The sequence below is a fragment of the Dendrobates tinctorius genome, unplaced genomic scaffold (assembly GCF_039654945.1).
Source record: "Dendrobates tinctorius isolate UK_male_01 unplaced genomic scaffold, ASM3965494v1 ptg000250l, whole genome shotgun sequence".
NCBI classification, from domain to species: domain Eukaryota; kingdom Metazoa; phylum Chordata; class Amphibia; order Anura; family Dendrobatidae; genus Dendrobates; species Dendrobates tinctorius.
Window position 1 is genome coordinate 36855466 of NW_027361917.1, and position 22305 is coordinate 36877770.

Genomic DNA, 22305 nt, shown 5'->3' on the forward strand with positions numbered 1-22305 from the left:
GAGAACTATGATATGCCATGGACTTCTATGGCCCCCACCCTGGACATGCCCCAACCCCCCAATTCACCTTCCCTATGCCATGGACTTCTATAGCCTCATCCTGGATCTGCCCCCATCCACCTTCCCTATGCCATGGACTTCTATAGCCCCATCCTGGATCTGCCCCATCCACCTTTCCTACAGCCCCTACCCAACATCCCTACAGTCCCTATCCCCATTCCCTTCTGTACACTTGCTTTGGCAAAACTAATGTGTATTTAGTCCTGCCAATAAAGCTTCTTTGAGTTTTGAATCTATCTATCTATATATATGTGTGTGTGTGTGTGTGCATATATATATATATATACGTATGTATGTATATATGTGTGTGTATATATATATATATATATATATATATATATATATATATATGTGTGTGTGTGTGTGTGTATTATATATATATATATATATATATATATATATATATATATATATATATATATATATATATGTACAGTGGGGCAAAAAAGTATTTAGTCAGTCAGCAATAGTGCAAGTTCCACCACTTAAAAAGATGAGAGGCGTCTGTAATTTACATCATAGGTAGACCTCAACTATGGGAGACAAACTGAGAAAAAAAAATCCAGAAAATCACATTGTCTGTTTTTTTTTCATTTTATTTGCATATTATGGTGGAAAATAAGTATTTGGTCAGAAACAAAATTTCATCTCAATACTTTGTGATATATCCTTTGTTGGCAATGACAGAGGTCAAACGTTTTCTGTAAGTCTTCACAAGGTTGCCACACACTGTTGTTGGTATGTTGGCCCATTCCTCCATGCAGATCTCCTCTAGAGCAGTGATGTTTTTGGCTTTTCGCTTGGCAACACGGACTTTCAACTCCCTCCAAAGGTTTTCTATAGGGTTGAGATCTGGAGACTGGCTAGGCCACTCCAGGACCTTGAAATGCTTCTTACGAAGCCACTCCTTCGTTGCCCTGGCGGTGTGCTTTGGATCATTGTCATGTTGAAAGACCCAGCCACGTTTCATATTCAATGCCCTTGCTGATGGAAGGAGGTTTGCACTCAAAATCTCACGATACATGGCCCCATTCATTCTTTCATGTACCCGGATCAGTCGTCCTGGCCCCTTTGCAGAGAAACAGCCCCAAAGCATGATGTTTCCACCACCATGCTTTACAGTAGGTATGGTGTTTGATGGATGCAACTCAGTATTCTTTTTCCTCCAAACACGACAAGTTGGGTTTCTACCAAACAGTTCCAGTTTGGTTTCATCAGACCATAGGACATTCTCCCAAAACTCCTCTGGATCATCCAAATGCTCTCTAGCAAACTTCAGACGGGCCCGGACATGTACAGGCTTAAGCAGTGGGACACGTCTGGCACTGCAGGATCTGAGTCCATGGTGGCGTAGTGTGTTACTTATGGTAGGCCTTGTTACATTGGTCCCAGCTCTCTGCAGTTCATTCACTAGGTCCCCCCGCGTGGTTCTGGGATTTTTGCTCACCGTTCTTGTGATCATTCTGACCCCACGGGGTGGGATTTTGCGTGGAGCACCAGATCGAGGGAGATTATCAGTGGTCTTGTATGTCTTCCATTTTCTAATTATTGCTCCCACAGTTGATTTCTTCACTCCAAGCTGGTTGGCTATTGTAGATTCAGTCTTCCCAGCCTGGTGCAGGGATACAATTTTGTTTCTGGTGTCCTTTGACAGCTCTTTGGTCTTCACCATAGTGGAGTTTGGAGTCAGACTGTTTGAGGGTGTGCACAGGTGTCTTTTTATACTGATAACAAGTTTAAACAGGTGCCATTACTACAGGTAATGAGTGGAGGAAAGAGGAGACTCTTAAAGAAGAAGTTACAGGTCTGTGAGAGCCAGAAATCTTCATTGCTTGTTTCTGACCAAATACTTATTTTCCACCATAATATGCAAATAAAATGAAAAAGAAACAGACAATGTGATTTTCTGGATTTTTTTTTCTCAGTTTGTCTCCCATAGTTGAGGTCTACCTATGATGTAAATTACAGACGCCTCTCATCTTTTTAAGTGGTGGAACTTGCACTATTGCTGACTGACTAAATACTTTTTTGCCCCACTGTATATATATGTGTATGTATGTATGTATGTATGTATGTATATATATAAATTCAAATTAGCTTTCTTGGCAGGACTAAATACACATTAGTTTTGCCAAAGCAAGTGTACAAAAGGGAATAGGGATAGGGACTGTAGGGATGTTGGGTAGGGGCTGTAGGAAAGGTGGATGGGGCAGATCCAGGATGGGGCTATAGAAGTCCATGGCATAGGGAAGGTGGATGGGGGGTGGGGCTATAGAAGTCCATGGTATAGGGAAGGTGAATGGGGGGCATGGGGCAGATCCAGGGTGGGGGCCATAGAAGTCCATGGCATATCATAGTTTTCTTTCTCGCAGTCTATGACATTCACTCACATATTGCGCTGCTATCTCCACTGCTCTCTCTTCTTCCCCCAGCAGGACATGTTTTCTCCTCCTCCTTCATGGTGATGAAATCCGGGAAGAAATGTGAGAGTCTCCTGAAGTGAGTGTCCCTCATTGCTGAGTATTTGGGGCACTGTAGCAGGAAGTGGGTCTCATCCTCCAGGGCCTCCTGGTCACAGTGTTGGCACAGTCTTTCCTCCCTGGGCTTGTAGCTCTGCCTGTGTCGGCCGGATTCGATGGCCAGACTGTGGGCACGGAGTCTATACCGGCTCAGGATCTTGCGGTCTCTGGGGTCCAGGAGTTTCTCCAGGTATGGAGCCAGTCTGTAGTCTCTCTGTAGACTCTGGTACATGGTCAGTTTCTGTGAGCTGATGATGTCGTTCTTCCAGTCACTTACGTACCTCTCCTGGCCTTCGTCTACCATCTACATACATACATACATATACATATATACATATATATATATATATATACATATACACACACACATACATACACACATATATACATACATATGAACATATGTAGAAGCTTAGGACTTCATATTCTTAATGGACGAACCAAAGGAGACTCCTTAGGGAGGTGTACACTAAACTCCCATGTAGGGAGAAGTGTAGTAGATTATGCCATTACAGATATGAACCTGGCAAATATCAGCGCCTTCATAGTCTCTCCACAAACTCACCTGTCAGACCACAACCAACTTCTTCTGTACTTGAAATCTACAGAGAAACCATCCACTCAAAAGCCACAGCAGAGCAGCCTCTTCACCCGCCCTCCATCCTATAAATGGCACAAAATGTTGGCATTAAAGTATAAAGAGGCTCCCAGCAGACCTGAAATACCGATGATGCTCCACCACTTCTACAACTACGAATACCAGCCTAACCCAAAGGGAGTGAGTCAAGCTGCAAAAGACCTCAACAATATATTCTATGCAATGGCCAGACTGTCCGACATTAAAAAAGTCAACTACAAGAGACCAAAAGAAAAACAGATCAACGGATGGTTTGACAGAGAATGTAAAGCCGTACGGAAGACCCTGAGAACAGCCTCAAACAAGAAACACAGAGACCCCAACCACCCGGGTCTGAGGGAAGCCTATGAAACCATACAAAGGCAGTACAAAACCATCCTCAGGAGGAAGAAGCAGAGTTACATCTCTATCAAGCTTAACCAACTCCAAGATGCCCTCCAAGACAACTCCTTCTGGGAACTATGGAACCACATGGGCACAAAAGACAAGAAAAACAACATCCATATCCAAAATGGCAACATCTGGCTCCAATACTTCAGAGACCTCTATAAAGACATTACAAAGGAAGGACTAAGCCAAGAACAGGAAAGCATAATGGCAAAACTAAAAGCAATGAAGGAAAAAGTAAAAAATTTCCAAAACCCCGTGGATGCACCTGTTACATTACAGGAAGTAGCAGAGAGAATCTCTTCCATAAGATGTAGAAAAGCCTGTGGCCTGGACGGAATCCTACCAGAAATGCTGAAGTACAGCCCACCAGAAATACAGGCTGCAATGGTTAAACTCTTCAATATTGTGCTAAGTGCCGGGCTACTTCCCTCGTATCTGGAACCAAGGCCTCATCACACCCATTCACAAGAATGGGGACAGGTATGACCCTGCAAACTACAGAGGCATATGTGTCAGCAGCAACCTGGGAAAACTGTTCAACAGCATCCTGAACAAGAGGATCCTCAGTTTCCTCACCGAGCACAACGTCCTCAGCAAGAGCCAAGCAGGGTTCATGCCAAACCACCGCACTACTGACCACATCTACACCCTGCACAGCCTCATTCAGAGCCATGTGCACAATACAAAGAACGGGAAGATATACGCCTGAAGGCCTTTGATTCGGTGTGGTACCCAGACTTACTCCTGAAACTGCAGGAGAGCGGAATAGGAGGAAAGACCTATGATGTTATCAAAAGCTCCTACACCGAGAACCTCTGCAGTGTGAGTGTGAACGGCAGAAGAACGGCTTATTTCCAACAGAGCCGGGGAGTCAGACAAGGCTGCAGCCTAAGCCCAACGCTCTTCAACATCTACATCAACGAGCTGGCTACCGCTCTGGAATCTTCCACAAAACCAGGTCTCACCCTCCACGACGCGCAGGTGAAATTCCTGCTGTATGCAGATGACCTACTGCTTCTGTCCCCAACCGAGAAAGGCCTCCAAGACAACCTGAAAATCTTAGAGAAATTCAGCTCCACCTGGGCTCTACCGGTCAACCTAAAGAAAACCAACATCATGGTGTTCCAGAAGAGAAAGAGAAAATCAGACCAGCACCCTTCATTTGTCCTCAACAACTGCGCCCTTACAGGAACGGACAAATATACCTACCTGGGCCTAGAGATTCACCGGTCAGGGAGCTTCAAACAAGCCATAGAGACCCTGAAAGACAAGGCCTGCAAAACCTTCTATGCCATCCAAAGGAAACTCTACCATCTGAAGCCACCAGTGAGGGTCTGGTTAAAAATCTTCGACTCCATCATCGCCCCAATCCTCCTGTATGGCAGCGAAATCTGGGGTCCTCACACCTACCCAGACTGGTCAAGGTGGGATTCCAGCCCAACAGAAATATTCCACCTGGAATTCTGCAAGCACCTTCTCCAAGTCCATCGGAGCACCTCCAACAGTGCTTGCCGGGCCGAGCTGGGCAGATTCCCTCTACACCTGACGGTTCTAAAGAGGGCACTGTCATTCCGGGCTCACCTACGTAGGAGCAATCCAAGCTCCCTTGACCATAAAGCCCTGACACATGTAGGTGAAACAGAAAAACCAGGACCCTCGGAACAGCTCACCCAAACCCAACCTGACCAAAACACCAATCACAGCAACCTGACAAACGCCGGAATCAGGAAGATGGTAGACGAAGGCCAGGAGAGGTACGTAAGTGACTGGAAGAATGACATCATCAGCTCACAGAAACTGACCATGTACCAGAGTCTACAGAGAGACTACAGACTGGCCCCATACCTGGAGAAACTCCCGGACCCCAGAGACCGCAAGATCCTGAGCCGTTATAGACTCAGTGCCCACAGTCTGGCCATCAAGGTCGGCCGACACAGGCAGAGCTACAAGCCCAGGGAGGAAAGACTGTGCCAACACTGTGACCAGGAGGCCCTGGAGGATGAGACCCACTTCCTGCTACACTGCCCCAAATACTCAGCAGTGAGGGACACTCACTTCAGGAGACTCTCACATCTCTTCCTGGATTTCATCACCATGAAGGAGGAAGAGAAAACATACATCCTGCTGGGGGAAGAAGAGAGAGCAGTGGAGATAGCAGCGCAAAATGTGAGCGCATGCCATAGGCTACGAGAAAGAGAACTATGATATGCCATGGACTTCTATGGCCCCCACCCTGGATCTGCCCCATGCCCCCATCCACCTTCCCTATGCCATGGACTTCTATAGCCTCATCCTGGATCTGCCCCCATCCACCTTCCCTATGCCATGGACTTCTATAGCCTCATCCTGGATCTGCCCCATCCACCTTCCCTATGCCATGGCATGGACTTCTATAGCCCCATCCTGGATCTGCCCCATCCACCTTTCCTATAACCCCTTCCCAACATCCCTACAGTCTCTATCCACATTCCCTTCTGTACACTTGCTTTGGCAAAACTAATGTGTATTTAGTCCTGCCAATAAAGCTTCTTTGAATTTGAATTATATATACACATACATATATACACATACATATACTGTACATACATACAGATACATGTCCGACAGCAAAGAAGTCTGTTCCTCTCTGATTTTTAAGTGCAGGGTTCACATAGGTGCTTTTGCCAGTTTGACGTTACAGATAGCAGATCTCTTACACTTCCCCGACATTTTGGTATCCTTCCTTGGCGTTGCCAAGACAGGTGTTCTCCCCCCTAGAAAACACAGGGTATATGCCATGTGTTTCTATGTGTAGGGCTTAAAGTGGGTGTCACTTTGCAAGCTTACTCACATGCCCCTGGCTCTGTTCCAAGCCAATGTCAGTCTTAGGCCTGGTCACATTTGCGAGAGACTCGCACGAGTCTCGGCGTCTCAATACCCGGCACTGCCGCCGGCACTCGGTCCGGAACACTAAGCTGCATAGAAATACATGCAGCCGCACACTCTGTGCCCGAGTGGCGGCGGCAGTGACGGGTACTGAGACGCAAGACTCGTGCGAGTTTCTCGCAAGTGTGACCCAGGCCTTAGCAGAATCCTTTATGTCCTAAGCTTACAGTAGGGCATCCTACACACACTCCAGGACCCTATCTATATGATACCCGTACGTCAGACTTCTCTGCTGATGTCCTCTCCAGATCCACTTCCTGCATTCCACCGTGTAACGCACGCTGGCCGCGACCGGGAAGTGCTCTGCCTGGCCTGCAGAGATGACATCACTGGAAGCGCCCACAGGGATTGCAGCTCGCCGGAGGCAGACACCCGAGCCAAGAGCCCCAGGCAGGGGGAAGCGTCTCGCAACTCAGGAGCAGCGCTTCACCAAGGTAGGCTGAGGTACCCCACCATTGGAGGGTGTCAGCCGCAGATCTCTTGCTAGCAGGAAGGGAAAGCTGGGCTTCCCGGTCCATGCTGACCTGCCCAGTGCAACCAGGGATAGGAGCTTCCTCTCGTCGTTCCTATCCTCATTGGGACAGGAAAAAACACTGAGGGATGGAGACGGGAGGGTCCCTTTAACCTCTCATTGTTTCCTGTCCCAGTGAGTATACGAGGGGCATCCTCCACGGCGCTGTCAGGATGGTGAACTGGAAATATATGTCCCATGATTATCAGATCGATACAGACCCCAATAATATTCATTACTGGCCACTTGCTTCAAAAGGCCTAAAAAGATTCTTTGATCAGAGGAAGCTGTTTGGTTTGGAAGCGTACTTTCCCGCCTCTGTGTAAGCAAATCTCAGACTGCCTTTTCCCAGCAAGTCTCATTGCTGTCACGCTCCTACATCAATTGAGGTTGAAGTGTTCGGTCTTTCTCTCATAATTCCAGTTTTATTTTGTTTCTCTCTACCCTAGTTAGAATTAGTTACACATGTTCAAGGTGAGGGTCATATGTCCCCTCTCTGGAGAGGTCTAAAGGATTTTAATTTTTATGACAGTAATAAAAAAAGTAAAATAAATGATAGTAACAGTAGAAATGATAGTAAAAGTACTAAAATATATTCGCAGTAATATAATAATAAATTATAAATAGCATTACTACCATCACTAATAAAAATAGTACTATTACTAATACTAGTAATAGTAACATCGATAAAAATAGTAAAAATAATAATGATGGTAGTAATAATAATTTATGCTAAAACAGTTATCATTAACAGGTCAACAAACCAGACCACAAAATATAACATGAAATCAGAGCCTAATGCAGAGGAAAAGGCATCAATAGAATTTATACCATAGTCAATAAAAGTTTCTTATGAGGAGCGCGTAATAGCTCACACTTCCTTAGGCATTCAAGTATCTCATTAAGGTTTGTAAGGGCAAGCAAAGCAAAAATCTCTTTGTATCGGTCTTACAATATCCTTAGATCCATATCCACCTCTAAATAAAACCTTAAGCAAATGAAGTTTTTCCAACGGCCACAAAAAAATTGAAATAATTAGGCAAATAATTCCATAAAGGCAACATATATATTTCTATTTAATCCTTTTTCATTAAATGTCAGCAGTGGAACACAATGTTTCTCCCATAGCATAGGGTTATATTGGTAAGTCTCTGGCTAGGTGTAAAATAAAGTTCTGAGTGCCGTTCTTGTTTTTTTGTACAGAAAAGCAAAAGCTGCAAAACATGGATTTTTGTGAGTAGTCACCGTAAAATCCTTTTCTCTGAGACGCTCATTGGGGGACACAGATACTGTGGGTGTATGCTTCTGCCGCTAGGAGGCTGACACTAAGTGAAAAAAGAGGTTAGCTCCTCCTCCGCAGTATACACCCTCGCCCCTATTGCGGGCGGAAATCAGTTTAGTGCCAAAGCAGTAGGAGGACAAAAAAAATCAGCCTTAATACAGGTACAACATGTCCAAAGGAAAACACCACCCTTATATCAAATAAGTAAACACATATTAATTTAAACAAGAGCCAACTGGCTAATAGGGTGGGTGCTGTGTCCCCCAATGAGCGTCTCGGAGAAAAGGATTTTACGGTGAGTACTCACAAAAATCCATGTTTCTCCTTCGTCTCATTGGGGGACACAGATACTGTGGGACGTCCTAAAGCAGTCCCTGGGTGGGAGATTGACTCACCGATCCAAGCTACATGCACCTCCTGTTTAAAGGTGCGCCACCACTGCTTGGAGACTCCTTCTACCCAGGCTTGCATCCGCCGAGGTCTGAGTATGGATATTATGTTTGGCAAATGTGTGCAGGCTGGACCAGGTTGCTGCCTTGCAAACCTGTTCTGTCGAAGCCTGCTGCCAAAGCGCCCAAGAGGCGCCCACCGACCGGGTAGAGTGCGCTCTGATCCCTGCCGGAATCGGCGTGCCTCTAATGCAGTAGGACTCCTGAATAGTCAAACGAATCCATCTGGCTATGGTCGACTTTGCGGCAGCGAGTCCCTTCCTGCGTTCTTCAGGGAGCACGAACAGCGTGTCCAGCTGAGGAAAGGGTGCCATCCGTGACACATACCTCCGGAGGGCTCTTACCAGGTCGAACGTGTGAAGAGCCTTCTTCCACACGGTGCACCGGTGCTGGACAAAATGAAGGCAAAGCAACATCTTCATTGATGTGACAAAGAGGACAAGACCTTTGGCAGAAAAAGAGGGGCTGGTCTGAGGACCACCTTATACCTATGGAAAGTGAGGAACGGAGCTCGGCAGGATAGAGCCGCCAGCTCTGAAACCCGCCTGATGGAAGTGATGGCCACTAGGGGAACAACTTTCCAGGAAAGGTACCTCAAAGCGATATCCTGAAGCGGTTCCAACGGAGCTTCCTGCAGAACACTTAGGACCATGTTAGGAACCCAGGCGTCCATCGGCGCCATATAGGGAGGTATCAAGTGGTACACTCCCCGGATGAAAAGTTTTCACCTGCAAATTGGTAGCAACCCTGCACTGGAACAGGACGGATAAGGTCGACATTTGTCTCCTGCGGAAACCTGGGGCAAAGCCCAAGTCTAATGCTCTACCGACTGAGCTATCCGGGCTCTCTGAGCCCGACTGGAGAAAAACCAAGATGTTGGAGATCGAGAATCTTAGCGGAGAAACACCGCGGCCTCGACATCAAGCAAAGAACACCTTCCAGGTGTGGTAGTAAATTCATGCTGAAGCAGGACTCCGGGCGCTAATCGTTGTAGCGACCACCTTGCTCCCGAACCCTGCCTGGGTTAGAATCCAAGATTCAACGGCCCTGCCGTCAAACACAGGGTCCCTGAGTTCGGGTGGCAAATTAGCCCTTGAGACGGTAGATCTGGGTGCTCTAGCAGGCTCCCAGGAACATCGGCGAGCAGCTGCCTTAGATCTGCGTACCACGCTCGACGGGGCCAGTCTGGGGACAGCAGAATCGCCGGCCCCGCTTCCGTCTTGATCCCTTTGCTGTGGCAGTGGGGAAAATAGATATGGGAGGCGATACTGGTTCCATGGTAGAACCAACGCATCCACCGCGAATGCCTACGGGTCCCTGGCCCGAGCAACATATGTGGGCACCTTGGAATTCACTCTGGAAACCATCAGGTCCACATCCGGAGCTCCCCACAGCTGACAAATCTGTTGAAGAACTTCGGGATGTAGAGACCACTCTCCGGATGCAAGACCCTGCCGGCTGAGGAAGTCTGCCGCCCAATTTTCCACGCCAGGGATGTGGACAGCCGAAATCACAGAGTGGTTTGCTTCGGCCCACTGAAGAATGTGCTCCACCTCGCGCATGTTTGTTCTGCTGCGGGTGCCCCCCTGACAAATTATGTAAACCACCGCCGTGGCGATGTCCGATGGAATCCGGACGGGGCGGCCTGCTAGAAAGTCATGAAACTTCTGCAGAGCCAGCCGAATTGCTCGTATCCCCAATAAGTTGATCGGGAGGCGTGCCTCCTGTGGCAACCACCGTTCCTGGGTTGTGTGGTGGCGAAACACCGCTCCCCAACAGAGGAGACTGACGTTGATTGTCATTATCAGCCCACGACATGGGGGGAAAGGTTTCCCCTAGGCCAGAGAAGAACTGGTTATCCACCATCCGAATGACTGCCTGACTTGAGAGGACAGTTTGCACCGCCGATCGAGCGTGAAAGGATTCTTGTCCCAGGCTGACACGAGGCGTGCTGCAGGGGGTGAAGGATGGAACTGGATGAAAGTTATCGCTTCGATTGGTGCCACCATTTTCCCTAGGATCCTTATCACGGATCGGATGGTATGAGGGACTGGTTGGCGTAGTGTCCGGACTCCCTGCCGGAGACTAGCGCCCTTTCCTGAGGGAGAATTATTAACCTTCAGCAAGCGTTGAAGATGATTCCTAGGAAGGAGATCCTCTGAGCTGGCACAAGGGATGATTTCTTTGCATTGACCAACCATCTAAGCTGCAAGAGTATCTAGCGTGATGTTGACACCTTCCTCACATGCCCGTATTGACGGGCCCTTGACTAAGAGGTCGTCCAGATAAGGCAAGATGACTATGCCTCGAGAATGTAGTGTGGCCCTGACAATTGCCATAACCTTTGTGAACACTCTGGGAGCCGTGGCTAGCCCGAAGGGTAGCGCTACGAACTGCAAATGCTGAACGCTGATGGCGAAGCGTAGCCGCCTCTGATGAGGAGGAAAAAATGGGAATATGCAGAAATGCGTCCTGGCTGTCAATTGAGGCCAAGTATTCTCACTGCTCCATGACCGCTATGACTGAACGGAGACTCCATCCGGAAATGTCTGATCCTGATGAATTTGTTCAGAAGCTTCAGGTCCAAAAAACAGGCCTGACAGACCCGTCCTTTTTGGGAACCTCAAAAAGGTTGGAATGAAACCCCTGAGCTCTTCTGTGTTCCGGCACTGGAACAATGACTCCGTTGTGCAGGAGCGACTTGATGGCTCCCAATAGAGCCCTTACCTGGGTATCCACCCTGGGAAGCCGGGAAAGAAAAAACCATCTTGGAGGGTATCTGACAAATTCTATTTTGTAACCGGAGGACACCAATTCTTTTACCCATGCGTCATGAGCGATGTTGGCCCAGACGTGGTGAAAACAGAGTAGGCGGTCGCCCACTTTGCTGGCCACCCGGAGTCCTTTAACGCATGACCCCGGACTGGCCTCCTATTCGGGTCCCGGACCAGGCTCAGGCTGCTTAGCGGCCACCACCTGACCAATGCTGTCACGCCCGGCCTAGAATGGCCGGTGGCACTGTGAAAGGCCCGAAAGCGTGCCTGAACCGGGTGACGAAAAACGATTTAACCTTCTGTTGAGGGAGAAACCCACTCTTTCCTCCTGTGGAGTCGGAGATAAATTGATACAAAAATTGGCGGCCGCACTGATAAGGCAGGGAAGTCAAGGACTTTTGGAAGCAGAATCGGCCCGCCATGTCCTCAACCACAGGGCTCTTCAGATAGAGATTGCATTAGCGGCAGCAAGTGCTGAGCAATTGGCCGCATCCAAAGACTGATTCAATACATAATCTCCGGCTATCGTCATCTGACATGTGACCTCCGAGATCTCTGCAGGTAGATCCTGCTCCTGCACGACCTTGTTTAATGTTTCTGACTATGATATCATAGCCTTGGCTACCCAAGTTGCTGCGAACGAGGGAGCGAGTGCAGACCCTGACGCCTCATATACTGAACGACCTAGGCTCTCAATAAGGCAGTCCGTGGGATCTTTAATCGAGGAAACCCTAGGGACAGATAACAGGGTCTTAGTGGCCAGGCGTGAAACCGGAGGATCCACTATCGGGGATTCCATCCATTGTTTACGGAGGTCCGGAGCAAACGGATAACGTTTCGAGTGCCCTTTAACCCGAGAAAAATGCAATTTTGGACGTTCTCTGCGCCGCTGCACTATGTCCTCAAACTCAGGGTGAGAGGAAAAAATTCTGTGCAGCCGCTTCACCAGTTTACATGCCACTTTACGCCCCGTAGCCGCTGCGGTATCATCCTCAATCCCCAGGGTCTGATTGATGGCTTCTATGAGGCATGCAAGACCCTGCCCCACTGTCTCACATGACCCTGGAGTGTCCAGGTCCATGGGCTCGTCTGAGTCGCAATCTGAGGTCTGCTCGCTATCAACCACTGGTGACGGGGAGCGAGAAGCAGACCTTACAGATGCCGAAGGCACCGGATGGACTGGGCGACACCGTGTGGATTCGTTTCCCCCGGGTCTGCCTGGAGTGAGGGTGGCCCCTGCAGGCCGGAGGCTCCTGTGAGGTGGAGGTTCCCTCTAAAGGCGGCGAGACACTGTCCCTGCCCCTATCTGGGGCTTGAAGGGATTCTATTGCTCTCGTAAGCGACGCCATGTACTGTGACAGTGATCGGGCCCACTCCGGGGGATTTGACACATTGGTCGCGGTCGCAGGGGAGGGCTCCTGGGCGCGTTTGGATTCGCAGGCTTCGCATAAATGCTGCTCTGCACCCGCGGAAATGCAGCCCGACAAGAGATGCATGCCGCGTAAAAGAACGTGTGCGTCTTTGCTTTTGTTCGGACATGCTGTATCTGTCCGCTGCTGGGGATATGGGGAGGAGGTAGCCTCTCGGGCAGCACTTACCCCAGTCCTGCGCCCCCCCGACCTGGATGCTTCCTTTAAATCGCGCGCCAACATCTGTGGTGCGCACCAGCCTGTAAAATCGCTCTAGGGGCTGTACTCCCACTTTGCCGCCTAGCCCGTGCTCAGAAGCCGGGGCCTCGATTTTTACCGCCGCCAAGTGCGGGGTGGGCTGCCGGAAGTGACACGCGGCCCTGAGGGCGGAACTTCCGGCCGCGGCCTAGCTCCGGCCGAAGCCGCGGCCTCAATTTTTCCCCTACCCGACCGGGGGGGGGGGGGAGGTGGGGCGCGGTACCAAAAGTGGGGCTACTGACCGGCGCAGTGCTCCTGACGGATCCAGCCCTTCTCTTGCATGGCTAGTGGACACCGCGAGGCGTGCTGCGGCTGTGGGCTCCAGCCCGAAATCTTCGCAGGAGCCCTCCCCGACCCTCTCCTCACCGATGATAATCTTCTTCAGCCTGTGCGCAGGTATGTGAGGGGGGTCTTTGATAAAAAAAATAGGACGGTGCAGGCACCCTAGCTCCATCTAACCCCTTCAGGGGGTGAGGAGAGGGACCGTCCGCCACCTTGCAGCACCGCCGTCTAGCGTTGGTGGAGCAGTGGGGGCCACACACTAGTCTTGTGCCTCTGTGCAAGCCCATGATTTCAATACCTAGGGGTGGACAGGGCTAAGTCTGGCATAATGTCCCACGTCGCGGGAGAGGATACGTGGAGGGATACTCACACGTGGTCGCCCGTTGATGGTTTGGGGAAATCGGATCCTTTCAATAGGATGCGTTGCCCCTGTCTTATCTTCATAAAATAAAAAACAAAGAAAAAAATAGATGTCTGGGGAAAAGTCCCAGAGATGTCCCTCGGTGCGGGAAAGGATACGCGGAGACGATACTCAACGCGTGCTCGCCCGTTGATGGTTTGGGGAGATCGGACCCTTTCAATAGGATCCGTCGCCCCTGTCTCATCTTCATAGTAAACTAGAAAAAAATAGTCTGGAGAGATCCAGACTGTGTGCCTCTATATGACACTAAGCAAAAACTGATTTCCGCCCGCAATAGGGGCGAGGGTGTATACTGCGTAGGAGGAGCTAACCTCGTTTTTTCACTTAGTGTCAGCCTCCTAGCGGCAGAAGCATACACCCACAGTATCTGTGTCCCCCAATGAGACGAAGGAGAAAAATGTATCTTCTCCATGGATGACAACTAGAATGGGGTGCATCAGGCTTTCATTGAGGTGGCAGTCATTGCAATACAAAGAAGTGCAGCAGGCCAAGGTTTTTCCCAAAAATGACGCACATCAGGACGGGGCCTCATAATGAAGGCTCTAACACAAATGGGAACCTAGTGTTACAAACATTGTGATACCTTCTTTGTAATTACAAAGTACAACAGAGAAATGGCTTATGGCACCTTAACGTCCTCACTCGTCACTGGCAGACCGCTTAGTCTGGTCATTAGCTATCCTACTGACAGATTACCGTCATATTCAGCAGATAAGTGGAAATGGCCAATTGTAGAGAAAAAACTGAATCTCTCCCATTTCAAGAAGGAAGAATACTATTACCAGGAAAATGAAAAGAAAGCTCAAATAATCAGAATACAGGCATGATGTCCATCTATGAATGGACTGCTACAACATTCACACTGGTAGGACTCATTGAGACGTCACAGATTTTTCACTGACGCAGATAATGGTCCGAGTATCAGTTCTTCAGATCTTACCAAGAGTCTTTCATCAGGCATTTTCACTGATGGAAAAATTAACGACACAGCTTCTCCTATACATTACAATATTAATCACGGATTCTACACCGATACTGTAAATAGACTATAATAGATATTTCTTCTATAGGGTTATCAGTGAAAACAAATCACAGAACACGTATGTGAAAAACGAACATTTGAATTAGGCCTTACAATGAGCGATGAGCGAATGTATTTCGGCATTAAAGGGATTCCCTATTTCAAATATATAATCACCCTACCCGCTTCCCTCCTTTTGTCTCCTGCTGCATCCTCTGCTCATAGACAACGCCCATGATACATGGGTAAAGCAGATCACGGGCAGCTAGAAGTGTTTCGGCTTGCCGTGGAAATGATGGTGATGATCCATTCCTCTTTTTCTTCATAAGTTGTGATGAATTTCAGTGGTACAGTCCATGCAACATAAAAGGAAGATCTGGTGACGGCCTTCAACAATATAAAGCATGTAATCCAGGGGGTCACTATGAGATCACATTACCTAACTGATAAAACTAACTATGAATTTTCAGAAAGAAAGAAAAGACTAAAGGTTATACTATCTGAATTATATACACTGAGAAAAATTCTAGCAAGGAATTATATATATTTAAAAAACACCACACATTTCGACTGCAACTTTAGATGTGGTCCTTCCTAACTCTGTGTATTGATTCCTGAAGCTTATATTGTAAGCAAATATCCAGCATAGTTAGCTCTCAGGAATCTCATTAAATCTTTTTAGGGTACGTGGCTTTCATAGAACTGGCCCCCTTACTCCGCAGCATTTCCGATGAGGCAGAGCTGAAAACTAGCAGGGGGCTGGCTTTGATGGTCTCAATCCATTCATCTATTATCACTTCTAAATACATTGGAAATGTATGGCTAGCTGTAAACTCATACAGTCTAATAGGCTCAACTCATTATTTAGGGTGATGGGAATGCAAGACACAGCAAGGCTCAGATTATACTCCTCTAGTCACAAGGACTATGGCTCAGAGGCGTGCAGGTATAAACAGTGCCTACGGGTGCATTGCCACTGCAAGATGAGTGGTGTTAAACCACCGCTGAATGGCACCATACTTGTCTGTGGCGCTCATTTAAAAGCCTGTTTCCACCACGCTTCAGATGGACAGTGCACAACCTGTAACAGATTGTTGATTGCATATGCTGCCATTTTTCTCAGCAATACAAGGCCTCTCTACACAGAACAATGTCCTGCCGAGAATGATGAAATTTTGTGCAGCGCAAAATATCTATTCATCCGACGAATGAGCAATTTGCTCTTTTGTCGGAGGATGATAGGCAGCCTGTTTAGAACACAGTCAGGGTCCGGACATATCATTAGTGCAACCTGTGCAGCTGCACAGGGGCCCATCTCCATCTCCACAGCAGGTGAAACTGGGGTTTATGATAAGCTATTGGATTGCAAAGGGCCCATAAATTGTTCTTGCACAGGGGCACTTTTTTGTCTGTATCGGCCAGTGACTACAGTACATGATCAGCTGTAGAGAAGCATTAATTGTGTAGTGTACATGGACATTAACTTGTTTTCCCCTCCAGGCAGTGTTTTCTTCCGGGCATCACACGCCCAGGAGCCTGGAAGAACTAACAGAAGATTAAAAGTCTATTTCTTAGCAACAAGACAGCAGCTATGAAGCGTCCCAGGAGTAACAGATTATCATTAAAGAAGCGTTCGCCTCTTAATGAATCAGAAGACATCTGACTTCAGCACGCCTCCTTATCAAGACCAGTTTGAAAAACGTCAATCTTGATGAACTGGGGCCCGAGACTTTAGTTATTGCACTTTTTGTATGGAACAAAGATCAAAAACTGCACAAACTAAGTAAGGCAATTTTCTATGAGACAATCATCTTCCATCATGGTATGCCTGTCATTTTAGTGCAAGCATTTAGAAATAGCCTTAGAATATTTTCCTCATTTTTAATGAGCGTTTCCACCAATGGAAGGGATATGAAATTGCACTGGGATCCAGTTCATCAGAATTTAAGAGCTGCAACACTTTCTAAATTCAGCAATTTAATCAGTTTTTGCTTTGCTCTTAGAAAATAGCCGTATATAACCAATACATAATATATAACCAATATATTCTACATCTCACATCTGTATAGTGTATATTAAGAAACAAGTCTTCTACACAGCAATAGTGTATATTACGACACGTTCTTAGTCTTCAAAGATTTTCATATAATAACTGAATTTTTCTTTTCTAAAACATTTCCCAATAACAATAGTAAAATTAGGTATAAGCCTATTTTTCTGTTTTCTTTCTATTGCCTAACAAAATTCAAGTCATTTGAGCTGCTAGGACAGGCATCTTTGCCATTACTCAATTACTTATTTACGGTAGATGGATACATTCACATGTGAGAAATGGAGCCATTTCATGGAAAGCAAGTCAGCATATTTATATGACCTTTCCATTGTAGGTCAGCAGCGCTGCTCTACATTCTCAATCATTAAAGGCTTCTACGAGGTTTTAATAAAATCCAAATGGAAAAGATGTTCACATTGCTGAGAAGAGAGAAAAAATTGCATCAAAATTTGATACAAATTTCTCCGATGTAAGCTCACACAAGCATAAGGGCGCGCACATACACTTTCTAATTTTCAGAAGGTTAGTTCAAATAATTGCTTTCCATAAACAGATGCTCGAGGGACATTACCCTCCAGTCATCAGCATTGGTTACCGCTCGATGACGCACACACTGTGACCCATCTGATTTGGGTGGCGAGCTTGCAAGGAGTGACTATAAAAGAGGTAGTGCCTCCCTTACAACAATATGCCTGTCTTAAACAAAGCATGGAAAAAACAAAAAAGGAAGCAAAATAATAATAATAAAAAAAAAAAAAAGGAGATGCAGCTTTTCAGCTCCGATGCTCTAATGTCACCATTTACCACGCAGCTTTCCCTTGCAGCTTACAGGACTGGGGTTAACTCTTACTCCCCTCCCCTGCTGTATGCACAAGCTACTCGCTGGAATGGTTGCAGATTTCAAATGTGCCTGGCCTGACAATGGTGCCGCTGCGCATTGTTATGCAACTCACTGTCTGGGAGGGCAGCTTGTAGCTCCTTTATTCTGCAAGTGCCAGGTGCGTGTTTAGTCAATGTCACGGCTCACTACTGTAACGCAATCCAGAACATGGTCACTCCTCTCTACTGGGGCTAGCTGCTGAATTACGCCATGTCCAGGATGATGCCTTGGAATTATCTACCACCAATGCCTGCTTAGGTGTGCAGCGTGCCTGGAACTGGGAACTCCGTCCGTCGCTTACAGCACACGAACCTCCAGCAAAGCCTGGGATGGAGCTCAGTTGAAAAGACCTCCTGGACCTAAAACCATGTTCCCAGGAATAAGAGATACGAGAGGAATGGTCAAGAGAAAATCTTGGAATGGAAATCCACAAAGTCAATGAGAGACCAAACTCCGTATACAGTGAAATAAACAAATCATCCATCAGCGGGGGCTGCCTACCGAAGGGGGGGGGGGAAACCACAACTTGGATTTGAACTGAGGACAAGCCTCTTGGAAAGCTTTTCTCACGCTGTGGATCAATACTGAGAGTAGCATATTTTTCACGTCGCCAGGATTCATTGGATCAATGATAGACTGAGCAGCCGTGAATTTTGTTGCTCTTTTGCCATTCATTATTAAGGAGGGAAAAGGAGAGGGACAGTACATGTATACATGTGTGCTACGGCTCTGCTGGAGGATACATCCTTGGCTTTCCATTGTGCTGAGGACACAGAAGCATGCCTGATGCCACTGTACTCCTGATGCAGAGTAGGGTAAGGAGCTATTCTCATTTTCACTGTTTGCATGCTGAGAACAAAAGGATTCCCATCCACTAACGGTCACTGAGAAGGTAGAACAAAGCAATCGCTCCAGCTTCTATATAGCACGCTGAACTACAGTACCCTCAGCAATGGAGACAAAGAACTGCACACAGCCTACACCTCCCACTACCAAGCTTTATTAACGCTGGCCAGTTTTAATTATTCATTACGAGAAAGAGACCATGAATGCTTAGAATGAAACGGCTTGGTCAGGGGGCACACAAGACAGGTCACAATTGTTTTTTTTTTTACACCCTGGTAACCCGCTGAAGGGGCTGTATGAAATGGAGAGCTCTAATGTCACAATGGCTACACTTGCTGCTGCAGGAGATGATCACAATTGCTACATGGATGCAGTCAGGATTCCACACATGTAAAAATGCTGTGAATGCAATTTAGCCATGATCACAATTGTGATCACTTTTATTTTTTAACCTAAAAGTGCAGTTTCAGTGCCTTTTTCAGCTACATTTTAGACAAAGGAGCCTGCACATGTACAACAGCATGCATGTTGTGTGTGACTGTACAAGCCCAGTAGCTGGCACAAAAAAAATGGCAGCGTCAAAAAGCTGCAGAAAATGTCTCTAAGTCTGATAAACCTGTAAACTGACTGGGGGTTAAGGAATACGCAGCAATATCTGGTTATTGGTAATTAGATCTACACTTGTAACATAACGATAGACCAACACTTGTAACATAACGATATGGTGTGGCAGACCAAGGGACTAGAAACAGCTGTATTTCTCCGGTAAAGGGCCCCCAAATGTGAGCTCTCCAGCATCAGAGAGGGTTAATTGGCAATTCAATCCCAAGTGTACAAATGGATTATAGAGCACTCAATTTATCAGCATGTCAATAGCCACGTCCACTACAAGGGATCGGACCATACATTAAATACACAATGGATGACTGGCTGCATGTGCCTAGTTTAGACATATACCTTCTATACTGCTTAACATACTCCGGCCTGTTGTGACCTTATTAACCCTTCGCATACTGACTTTAAAACTTTTTAACATGAATTTTAGTTCAATTATATCTTTGCTGTTAGACGATTCAGGGAGTGCTTCCTGACAATGCCCCTGAGAGATTTGGGACGAGACCAATCGGACTATATGCTTTGTTCATTAGCATCAGAGTAACTTTTTTCCTTGCCCTTCTGTAACACCTGCATGAATGCTATATAGTAGCTACACTACTGAAAAGTAAAATCTAGCTCTCTCTTCCATTCCTTTTCTTCTAGATAGTCTTCAGTGGATTGCTGAAGACATTTCTGGGAAACATGGTCACATCTGCTATCACGACAGCAGCAGCAGAAGTGAAGAAGCAAGAGGAGAAAGAAGAGAAAGAGGAGTCCATCTTAGCCATGCTGGGAATTATAGGGACTGTGCTCAATCTCTTTGTCATTGTGTTTGTGTACATCTACACCACCCTCTGATGGTCTCCCTCTACGCCGGATGCTTATCCGGGGAGGGTGACTCCTCAGTGATTACATAAATGATGGACGGGGACAAGACAATTCTAAGAAGGGACTTCCCAGACCATCCAATACATTCCAATGCTAAGTGCCTAGGTGGACCATGGGCAGTGGAGCGCATATGCCAATGTAGATAGGAGTGGGAAACCAAGATGAGAAGAGAGGACTCATGTACAGAGGTGCAACTCTGCATCACCTTTCTACAAGCCCATGAGTGCTGTGTTACTGCCATAATACCCAAGATACAGGAAATATTTGTACAGTTGTGTCCATCTTATGGCATCTCACTCACTCAACAGGCAAAAACATTCAAGACATTTTCTTAAACTCCATGTATAACTTCTCAATTATATACTTCCATAACGGCACAATCATGGCTGGATTACATTTTTGTTGCAATTCATTTTTTCCCCGATTATATAATTTTCTAATGCACTTTACTAAATTTGTCACCGACGCTGCTTTGTTACTTACCATCAAGAACATGGCAGACAAAATGAACAAGGTCACATCAAGTCATGGATGTACGAGACAATGGGAGGCATTGGTGGCCGATGTGTAAGCTATTAAGTGTGTGGACAGGTGAAAATTTAGGAGGAATACAATATACGATGGCTTGGGAATGCTAGAATCTGTGAGTTTAAAAAATGGAACCATGTATGGCACGGAAACACCCAGGGTCTAGCATTATTGGGGGAGATGTGTACATTTAGCAAAGTGTGTATTAAACCTCATACCCATTATTCTAACAAATGCTTCACCAATTTGAGGTGTCACATATAGCTCTGACACATTGAAATTATAACCAAGTACCAGTTATAACAAAGCACCAGTTTCACGACCATGGACCATTGTGGGAAATGCTTGGGATGGATATTGCTTACTAACCGTTCATGTATTTTGAAGACCCAGAGCAAGCTTGCCAGTATGGTGTTAACGTTTGTCTGCCATATTGTCATTTCTGGTCATTTTGTAGAAATATGATTTTTTGTTCAGCGAAGCTGGTGCTTGACATGACTCAACTATGGACCGCACATACACCAGTGGAGATGTTCTGCTAGCTAAGCAGTCATGTCACCACCCTTTACATTGCTTTGGTTTGTGGAATTGGATTTCCAACACTGTGCACTCCATAATAAAAGCCATGTATTAAATTATTACAATAAAACAATGGGTAATGTCAGAACAGGTCAACAAATTCAGGTTCTTTTATGGAAATCTCTTTGCAGTTGTTTAATATATTCACAATGTGACCCTAAATGTGCAGGTCAAGATGGCCAACAAAATAAAGAGGTGAAAACAATTTTCCATTGTGGGCCTTCATTAATGCAATGCAGCTACCCAAAAAGAGACATAGAAGGTTTTGTTTCCATAGTTACATGACCAAATCAAGGATTTGTAGGTGGAACCATCCAGACCCGTGAGCTACCAAAGAGCATTTTTTAATGAAAAGGTCACAGGTAGAGTTGAGCGACTTTGGTCGGATCGGGTTTCATGAAACAAAATTTGTTTCAGATGAAACTGGTCTGACTAGGGCAAAAAAAGTCGGAGTTTCGTCCGAAACCCGACCCCAATGCAAGTCAATGGGGATTAAAAGTCGGCATTGAGCGGATGACATTCATCCACTCAATGCCGACTTTTAATCCCCATTGACTTGCATTGGGGTCGGGTTTTGGACGAAACGCCGACTTTTTTTTGCCCTAGTCGGACCAGTTTCATCTGAAACAAATTTTGTTTCATGAAACCCGATCCGACCAAAGTCGCTCAACTCTAGTCACAGGTGCAAATTACAGTAATATACACATGCTGTAGGTATCAGCATAGGTCTATCAATCCATAAGATAAAGAGCTACTTGTACCCCCTGAGGTCTAACCAGCCTTAAATGGGCTATAAAACAAACCATAAATACATTGCATTACATACATAAATACATCCATTAAATATGGATTTTTACGTTCAATTTTTGATCAAATTAAACTGAAAATATTTTCAGTCCACACCAAGTGCCCAAGTATACACCTTACATAGAAGCAATAACGTTTGAAACATAGAAAGATTAATTCGTGTAACATACCGAGCTTTCCAAATGACTG

General features: G+C 46.4%; 1 protein-coding gene and 1 long non-coding RNA gene across 8 annotated transcripts in view; one reads left to right on the forward strand and one right to left on the reverse strand.

Moving 5' to 3' along the window:
• The window catches only part of BIRC6 (baculoviral IAP repeat containing 6), a 471996-nt gene that overhangs the window by 91645 nt on the left and 358046 nt on the right, over nucleotides 1-22305 (reverse strand). The gene's annotated exons all lie outside the window — the stretch shown is intronic.
• Nucleotides 17656-21514, forward strand: LOC141063525 (uncharacterized). Its single transcript, XR_012224893.1, has 2 exons — nucleotides 17656-18686; nucleotides 19978-21514. It is a non-coding gene; the product is annotated as an uncharacterized lncRNA (long non-coding RNA).